The sequence below is a fragment of the Octopus sinensis genome, linkage group LG6, assembly GCF_006345805.1.
Source record: "Octopus sinensis linkage group LG6, ASM634580v1, whole genome shotgun sequence".
Lineage (NCBI taxonomy): Eukaryota > Metazoa > Mollusca > Cephalopoda > Octopoda > Octopodidae > Octopus > Octopus sinensis.
In genome coordinates, this window is record NC_043002.1 from 8242575 (window position 1) to 8252791 (window position 10217).

Consider the following 10217-nt stretch of genomic DNA (forward strand, 5'->3'; position numbering starts at 1 on the left):
CTATCAAGTAACACACACACATATATACAAAAGTTAACCCAGAATTGAACTCTGAATGAAATTACAACCGTGCTTCATGGTCTGCTACCACAACAGCTCCTTTATAGGATCCAGTTAGCTCAAGACATCATCAGGAGGAACCACGTCCGGTTTCGGCCCCTACTCCTCAACTGTTTTGATGTGGCGGGGCCCCCTCTTTCGGAGGTGTCTTCAGCTCTGGTGTTGGGTGCATGTCTTCTTTCTTCTGTTCCCTGGCCTCTTTGATATATCGTCAGCGAGTGTCAGCCGGTGACTGACTGACACCGGTTGACATTCGCTGTAAAGAATTGGAAGAAATATAGTAAGGCATTTTGCTCAATGCTCCAACAGATCAACCAATCCAGTGAACTTGAACTCTAGGTCAACAATGATGATCTCTTAATTATTTTGAAATGTAACTAACGTTTGAATCAAGACTTGTACTTTGTGTCTTTAGGGTATAATTTGTAGTGGTACTTGTTAAGGAATCAATTTAGTTGTAAATTGGTTTCAGGTTATATTTACAATCGTAAAAGGAGTGAATAAAGGAAAGGCTTGTAGCAGCAGAAGCAGTCAGCGCCATATTGGATGAGATCTCGTGGCAGCCATCGCCATTACCGAGACTGGAGCAAGACCTCACCTGCATCCATTTGCCATGTGCGAGATTACAACAAGACTCACGTTGGCAAACTGTATATAAGGGCAAAACAGAAACAGATTCATTCTCTCTTTCTGCTTCTACGCAGCAGCGCTTGCTGAGCACACTTCACTGGATGGGCCTGTCTGCATGTTGTCCCTCCAGAGGCAATGTACCCGCACTAATGGAGATACAGCACCACACACATGACAACCCTGTATTCTTAGAGATTCATAAAATTATATTGTACAAAGTTTCTACAGCTATTCCTAGAAGTTTGGGAAATACTATGAGTTTAGCTCCATAATCCATAAAATATGTGGTCTGATCAATAAGCATCTGGACTGTTGCTATAGTAACGAAGCTAAAGCATGCAGAGTGAAGCCACTTGACACAGATTCACCTTGAACTCTGATGTGCATGCACACTAAGTTTTAATGTTCTGACTCACTTCTGCTGTTTACAGCAGTGCTTGGAAGGAAGGTGTGTAGTGCGTGATTGTTGCATTGACCATGACAGAAAGTCGAGAAGAGAATCTTTTGGAGATACCTGCTCAGATGCCTATGCAAAGTTTTAAAAAAGTTATCAACAGCCACCAACTGATCGTGGCCGTTGCCAGCCTCCCCTGGCACCTGTGCCAGTGACACATTAAAAGCACTCACTAGACTCATGGAGTGGTTGGCATTAGGAAGGGCATCCAGCTGTAGAAACACTGCCAGGTCAGACTGGAGCCTGGTGCAGCCTCCTGGCTTCCCAGACCAGTCAAATCGTCCAACCCATGCTAGCATGGAAAGCAGATGTTAAACGATGATGATGATTGTCCTGAATACAATCCAGAAGATCTTGTACAACTGAAACTCAAGTGTCTTTTTGTTCGGCTGAAAGCAGTTTTGGCACAAACTTGGCAGACAAATGTTTCATACCCAAATCTTCAGTGATTCACTGAATTGAACCGTAACTAATCTGCACATCCTCTGATAACTCACGGAGGGTGATTCAACAATTTTCCCTCACAGCTACATTCATATCTGTGATGTTTCTCTAAGTTGTGGGTCTCCCAGAACATTCGTCAATATCGACAATTTTCGACCATCTTGAAAATACCTGAATCACTCATACACTTGCGTTTGACTCATACACCTTCTGCAACATTGCGTAGACCTCTGAGCAGGTATCGCCATGACAACTTTCTCTGTCATAGTCAATGCAACGATCACACTACACATCATCATCATCATTCGACCGTGGTCGAGACAATAGAATTTACTATGTTACACCAGACATCATGGTCCATCATTGCATTACGGAGGTCCTTTTGTTGGATGCCTGTATCCCTGGAGATTACATCAGGGTAGGAGAGTGTGCGCCGTCTGGTGTCGCGAGCAGATAGCTTCCAGAGGAGAAGAGTAGAAATTACCTCATTTTCAGCTCTACAACAATGTCCAGCAAACTGGACTTTTCTACCTTTCACAAGAGATGATACAGATGGTAATTTCCCATATATTTGTGCTTTGGTTGGATGACGCTTCCATGAGAGATTTTGAGCTCTCATAAGGAGACGAGTGTAAGTTCCATCCAACCGCCTCTCAAGCTTCTTTGATAACGTCCAGGTTTCTGAGCCATATAGTCTGAAAAGACACACTACACACCTTCCTTTCAAACACTACTGTAAACAGCAGAAGTGAGCTAGAAAGTTAAAACTTAGTGCATATGCACAGCAGTGTTCAAGGTTAATCTGTGCCTAGCGGCTTTAATCTGTGTGCTTTGGCTTTGTTACTATAGCAACAGTCCGGATACTTATTGATCAGACCTTGTATAAAATTGTCATGAAATCAAAAATATTTTGGCTTTTTAAGTGTCACTAAGAGCCATTATATTTCATGTGAGTGTATAGTCACACATGCACATGTGTGAGTGTGTTTATGTATGCGTGGGGGTGTGTATACATATATATACACACCTTGGATTGCAGAACGACTTGCTGTGCTTACCTTGGATCGTAGGGTGACCTGCTGTGCTTGAGGAGACCTATTGAGTCAAGTACATCAACATCAAAATAAATATCAAATGGAAATTGTAGTTACAATACCCGTGCCGGCGGCACGTAAAAAGCACCATCCGGACGTGGCCGATGCCAGCGCCGCCTTGACTGGCTTCTGTGCCGGTGGCACATGACCTGCTGTGCTTGAGGAGACCTATTGAGTCAAGTACATCAACATCAAAATAAATATCAAATAGAAATTGTAGTTACAATACCCGTGCCGGCGGCACGTAAAAAGCACCATCCGGACGTGGCCGATGCCAGCGCCGCCTTGACTGGCTTCTGTGCCGGTGGCACATGACCTGCTGTGCTTGAGGAGACCTATTGAGTCAAGTACATCAACATCAAAATAAATATCAAATAGAAATTGTAGCTGTGATACATGTGCTGGTGGCACGCAAAAAGCACCAACCGATAGTGGCCTCTGCCAGCCTCCCCTGGCACCTGTACCAGTGGCACGTAAAAAGCACCCACTACACTCACGGAGTGGTTGGCATTAGGAAGGGCATCCAGCTTTAGAAACACTGCCAGATCAGACTGGGCTTGGTGCAGCCTCCTGGCTTCCCAGACCCCAGTCGAACTGTCCAACCCATGTTAAACGATGATGATGATGATGATATATATATATATATATATATATATATATAACGGGAAGCTTTATGAAAATAGACAAAAGACGAAGGCAGGTGGAAAACAAACACACACACACAAGGGGGTGCTGAAAAGTTCCTGGCTTTAATAGAACTGCAAAAAGCCAGGTTGGAGGCCTAACCTCCTGAGTTCTTTTATAGGTTAAAAAAAACTTAAGGACCACTGCAATAAGTGTGTGAATCTGAGAGGGGAACATATTGAATAAAGATCACAATTAATTGATCCTCCTGTATTTTCTTTTACCCAAAGCCAGGAACTTTTTAGCGTCCCCTTGTATATGTGTGTGTATGCCTGCGTGTATACGTATGTATGTATGTATAACCTCATAACTTTGCTATATGGTCATGAAATTCACTTCACTTAACTACGTGGTTTCAGGTTAGAACCCACATAACACCTAGGCTCCCACAACTACCTCAGAGGCTGACTGATTCTTTACGAATGAAATTCAGAAGATAGAAACTGTACAAAAGCTCATCATATGTGTGTAAATATGTGTGTGTGTGTGAATGTTTATCTCCATGTATCTTCACATTGACACTATTTGAATTAACAGTGACATTCTGCTTACTTCTATCATCATCATCATCGTCTAACGTCCGCTTTCCATGCTAGCATGGGCTGGACGGTTTGACTGAGGGCTGGCGAACCAGACGGCTGCACCAGGCTCCAATCTTGATTTGGCAGAGTTTCTACAGCTGGATGCCCTTCCTAATGCCAACCACTCCGAGAGTGTAGTGGGTGCTTTTACGTGCCACCGACACAGGGGCCAGTCAGACGGTACTGGCAACGACCTCGCTCGAATATTTTTACACATGCCACCAGCACACGTGCCAGTAAGGCGACGTTGGTAACGATCACGCTCGAATGGTGCCCTTTTATGTGCCACTGGCACGTAAGCCAGTTGGCTGCTCTGGCAACGATCATGCTCGGATGGTGCTCTTGGCACCCTACTAGCACAGGCACAAGTGCTAGTAAGGCAACGCTGGTAATGATCACACTTGAATGGTGGATTTTATGTGCCACTGGCATGGAAGCCGGTTAGCTGCTCTGTCAACGATCACGCTCATATGGTGCTCTTTGCACCCCGCTAGTACGGATGCCAGTTATCGAATGTGATTTTGATTTTGATTTGATTTGATTTCACTTACCCCAACAGGTCTTCATAAACAGTAATCCATAGCTCAGTGGTTTCAACTTGTGAGGACCAGGGAGACAAAATATTTGATTATGTCGTAGATTTTGTTCCATAGTTTCAGTTGTTGAAGAGTAAAGAGATGTATGTGTATGATCATTTATCTGTCTATATGGAAATGATTTAAAAAAAAAAACAATCTTACATATGATTCATTGTGGGTTCTTACACCATCATCAAACACCTGCTTTCCATGCTTTGTCACAGACTGGCGATTCAGTTCATCTCTAGCTCAGTTCATGTACATGATGTCAATAAGCCACAAAAATGATGATGATCATCATCGTTTAACGTCCGTTTTCCGTGCTAGCATGGGTTGGATGGTTCGACCAAGGTCTGGGAAGCCAGGAGGCTGCACCAGGCTCCAGTCTCATCTGGCAGTGTTTCTACAGCTGGATGCCCTTCCTAATGCCAACCACTCCATGAGTGTAGTGGGTGCTTTTTACGTGCCACCAGCACAGGGGCCAGGGGAGGCTGGCAACGGCCATGATCAGTTGGTGCTTTTTATGTGCCACCAGCACGAAAGCCAGTCAAGGTGGTGCTGGCATCGACCATGTACGGATGGTGCTTTTTATGTGCCAGGGGAGGCTGGCTACAGCCATGATCGGTTGATGGTTTTTACATGTCACCAACACGGAAGCCAGTCAAGGCAGCGCTGGCATCGGCCACATACGGATATCCATCACACTTGGATGGGACTGGTACTTATTCAATTGGTCCACTTTGCTGAACCAGTAAGTTATGGGGATATAAACATGCCCACCCTGGTTGTTAAGCAGTGGTGGGGGACAAACACACACAAACTTTGGTTAGCGCAAGGCTATAGCAGAATACACTTGCCCAAGATTACATGCAATGGGACTGAACCCGGAACCATGTGGTTGGGAAGCAAGTTTCCTACCACATAGCTATAACTTTTACTTGTTTCAGCCATTAGACTGAGGCCATGCTGGGGTACCATCTTGAGGGATTTTAGTTGAACTAATCAACCCCAGTAGGAGTGAACCCAGAACCATGCAGTTAGGAGGCACACTTCTTACCACACAGCCACATCTGCGCCAGTACTTAGGGAGTTTGCCTCCTTTGTCAGTAAATAATGTGCGTTATTGTGGCTATGAGTTGTTTTGACTCTTATTTCTAGCAATACTGGTACCTAATAGTGCATTCAGTCTCTTTAGTGACTTATATATTTTTGCCCTTCGGCTGAAAAATTGTTAACAAGCCACCCTTATTAGATATATACATAGATAGATTCTTTTACTTGTTTCAGTAATTTGACTGCAGCCATGCTGGAGCACCACCTTAAAGGGTTTTAGATGAAGAAACCAAGTACTTATTCCCAGCCCAGTACTTATTCTATCAGTCTCTTTTGTCGAACCACTAAGTAACAGGGACATAAACAGACACAAAAAACACACATACATGAATATATAGATATACAAGTTTCTTTCAGTTTCCGTCTACCAAATCCACTCACAAGGCTTTGGTCGGCCCAAGGTTATAAAAGAAGACACTTGCAAAAGGTAGCACGCAGTGGGACTGAACCTGGAACTATATAGCTGGGAAGCAAAATTTTAAATCAATTGTATATAGGGTAAAGTAAAATGTTTTATTTGAAAACGATTTTTTTTTTTCAAGTACACAAGACCCACATATCTTCTTTTCCTTAAAATTCTTGTTGCCCTAAATTAAAAGTGCTCGAGTCATGACCACCCTCCCCACCCCAGATAGATTGAATTTAAACTACACTATCAGTTTTTTTTTTTATGGTAAGACGAACGTGAAAATATATCTTTGCAAAATTTCGTTATAATTTTGCACATTTCAGAAACCTATGAGGCAAGTCGAAAGGGCGTGATACTATTTTCGTTGTACACAGAAAGATATAATTACTTATATATCTTTCTAGGCTGATTGGTTACTTTTCAAAGAATAAGCACCCATCTGCCTAGCAATCGGTGTATGTACAGAGAATGAGACTAGGCGTAAGTCAGTTAGTCAGACTAGGTGTAATTGTTGTTTAGCCCAGGACAACTCTGACTAAGATTACTCAAGCCATGACAAACAAGTCTTTTGTTTACTTTGCTTATGTTTTTCATACAGAGTATATCCAGGATCAGACTATATCATGTGCTTTTCAGAGCTTCCCTTCAATTGATCGCCCTGCTAAGAATAGTAGCCAAATCTCTCTGAAATCACACCCTAAGCATAATATAGTTGTAGATACTTCTTAAAAACAGGAGGGTCACAGTTGAGATGCCTTTGATCATAGGTCTGTTTGATATGGATTCTCTGTCTTCCAAATTATAATTCCATTTTTATACTGGGATGCCGCTGGCAGAATCGTTAGCACGCCGGGCAAAATGCTTAGCGGTATTTCGTCTGCCGCTACGTTCTGAGTTCAAATTCCGCCGAGGTCGACTTTGCCTTTCATCCTTTCGGGATCGATTAAATAAGTGCCTGTTATGCACTGGGGTCGATATAATCGACTTAATCCGTTTGTCTGTCCTTGTTTGTCCCCTCTGTGTTTAGCCCCTTGTGGGCAATAAAGAAATAGGTATTTCGTCTGTCTTTACGTTCCAAGTTCAAATTTCGCCGAGGTTGACTTTGCCTTTCATCCTTTCGGGGTCAATTAAATAAGTACCAGTTACGCACTGGGGTCGATGTAATCGACTTAATCCGTTTATCTGTCCTTGTTTGTCCCCTCTGTGTTTAGCCCCTTATGGGTAGTAAAGAAATAGGCCTTTCGTCTGTCTTTATGTTCTGAGTTCAAATTCCGCCGATGTCAACTTTACCTTTCATCCTTTCTGGGTCGATAAATTAAGTACTAGGGTCGATCTAATCGACTGGCCCCCTCCCCCAAAATTCCGGGTTTTGTGCATAAAGTAGAAAAGGATATGTTAGTCACTTGTGTGCCCCTTCTGCTCCCTATTCAAATCTCGCGTTGTTACATCTTCAGGGATCAGCTGATATAGTTGAGTATTGTCTTCGAGTCAGCTGACAGTGGGAAGGGGTTAATAATGTGTCCCTTAAAAAAAACCCAAAAAAATACAGGCAGGGATTTCAGCTACTATTTATTTTAGGTTCAACAACCACGTTGTATTTTCTTTTTGTGCCTTATTATTTAACACACTCACCGGTAAAATTTCCGCTTTTTTCTTATTTCTATTTTTATTTTCCTAAAATTTTCGTTTCGTCTTGCAACATTTTCAACGAAAATTTTAGGAAAATAAAAATAAGAAAAAAGTAGAAATTTTACCGGTGAATGTGTTATATTATAAGGCACGAAAAGAAAATGACTCTCCCCAGACAAAACAAAATATGCTTCAACACACGAACTCATATAAAGAATCTTGCAAACCAACCCCCAAAACGGAACCACGTTGTAGTACGCAGGATGTATTGACGCTGATCGTGTAAAAGGAATTAAATGATACAGATGATTAAGAGGACTAAAATACATAATTCTATGTTATGTTACATTATAGGCGTTTGGAAGAAACATTTTCTTCCCTTCATGCGAGTGCATTCTGTATTTGTATATAATTTTGCTTCTTTTGTTATTCTGTTCTCGCCAGAAGCGAATGTTACGAGAGAGCATTTACGTAAATGATCGCTCAACTTCCCAGTAAAACCACCCACCTTTCTGTCAAACCAAACCCTACCGTCTTGAAAGTTAAAGGACACTTCGGATAATTTAGTAGAGAAAAACACGAAAAAAAAAAAAAAAAGCTGAGTTGATCATAGGTCGGCCCGTACAGGTCCAATCTAGAGGCTAAGCAACAGTGACGAATATAATATAAGTTTAAAAGTAATTGTTAGCATATACATAATACGTGTGTAAGTAGAAAGGCACACAGAGAGGACAATGGGATCTTAGACGCGGCCCTCTTTCGTTATTCCATTCACATCTTGGACAGATTATAGGAATATGATTCGACCCAGTACTTTCTTTGTTCGGTCTGTTAAAAACAGCAGACAAAAAATCTTCCTCCCACTCCAATAGTCTTAGAAAAAAAAATCAAAATTAAAAAATTAAAAACCAGCTACATTGCATAATGTAGTTCTAGATATTCTCTGTCTGGGACAAAAAAGTGAGATGGTTACGATGGGATCTTTGATCATAGATCTGCTTCATCAGGGATGGCATTAACATAAAAAGACGACCCACAAGCTAATGATGGAGCCCCCTATATGTTCGTTCCACTTGGAAACAGCAGCAAACTTCTTTCAAATCACACCAACCTCTTTACACACACACACACACACACACACACACAGAGTCTGAAAAGGCGAGATATAAACAGAATACCTATTGATCGCAGTTCTGCTCAAGAGCTGATATAGGGTTACACGAAACGTGTGTATGTATGTGTCTGAGTATTTATCTACATACACACGTATTGTGTAATGCTAACGATTACATTTATATATCTACGCATACATCTAGATCACTGATTCTTAACCGGGTTTAATATCAGGATACCGGTAGAGTGAAGAATTTAGGGAACCCAGTGGCGAAACTGTTTTTATGTCGAAAAATTCTTTATCATTATTCACAAGTTCTACTACATTTTCCTTGACAGTGATTTAAAAGATGCTAATGTTTAATATACGGCTGTTAATGCTATGTAATATGTTTTGTGTACAAAACTGTCATATGTAGTGGAGAAAGCAGTTTGATGTGCTAGCAAAGAGAGGGAAATGCAGAGAAAAGGTCAAGAAACACTGATGTATATATATATACCCACATCCATATAAAACACGCACATGCCAGTATTTTTCAAACACCAGGGGGAGTTTTAAAAGGGACTCAGATAGTTTAATCCGTGCGTTCACGATTAGGACGTCTTATGACCGATCAAGGGTGATCTGGATTAAACTAGCACATAGATAGCTATACACATAGACACATTTATACACAATCAAACATCCATATAAAAATAAACACACACAAGTGCGTGCCAATGAAGAGATAACACAACACACACAAACCCGCTGAATTATTTTAGTCTTAGATCCTGTTGATAGCTACATAGTGACAGTAGTAGGATCTACTACCGATCTTCACTGTCTTAAAAAACCACAACAAACGAAATAGTAGTGAGATGTGTATTTGGAATTGATAAACAGGAACAAATTTGTTCAATAAATAACGAATTAAAGAAAAAAATATTTTAATTAAATGATAAAACAGTCGCGAAAATACAAAATGATAATTATAAAACACACTAATTCGTTTTAATTCAAATTTATGGTTAAGGATGATTAGGGGACGAGGTATGCTAATAAGCTTACACATACGATTAATAGATAGTAATTATAAAAATATAACCGGGGAAGCTAATTAGCGGTTGTATCGTTTTTCAACTGCCACCACAACACAAGAAAGGCATGAACATCGCACAATCTTATTTCATCCCTTTCTGTGTTATTGTGTCTCTAAAGCAACAAGGGGATTTTGGAATGGCTAGCTTTCGAAGACACACACCTTATGAGAAAATAAAAGGGTACGGAGGGGCAAAATGTAAACAATGGAAATTTCTAAAAAAATGTTTTACAGCATCCTTTGTATTAAACACAGGAACACAAACACACACACACACAGAGCTAGACTGATTGATTGATAAGATAGGTGTTTGCGAGTATATATATTTGCAGAAGACTATGGACAT

General features: G+C 41.1%; 1 protein-coding gene across 1 annotated transcript in view; it reads right to left on the reverse strand.

The window, feature by feature from the left end:
- Positions 1-10217, reverse strand: part of LOC115213428 — a 38732-nt gene that overhangs the window by 27336 nt on the left and 1179 nt on the right. The window lies entirely within an intron of this gene.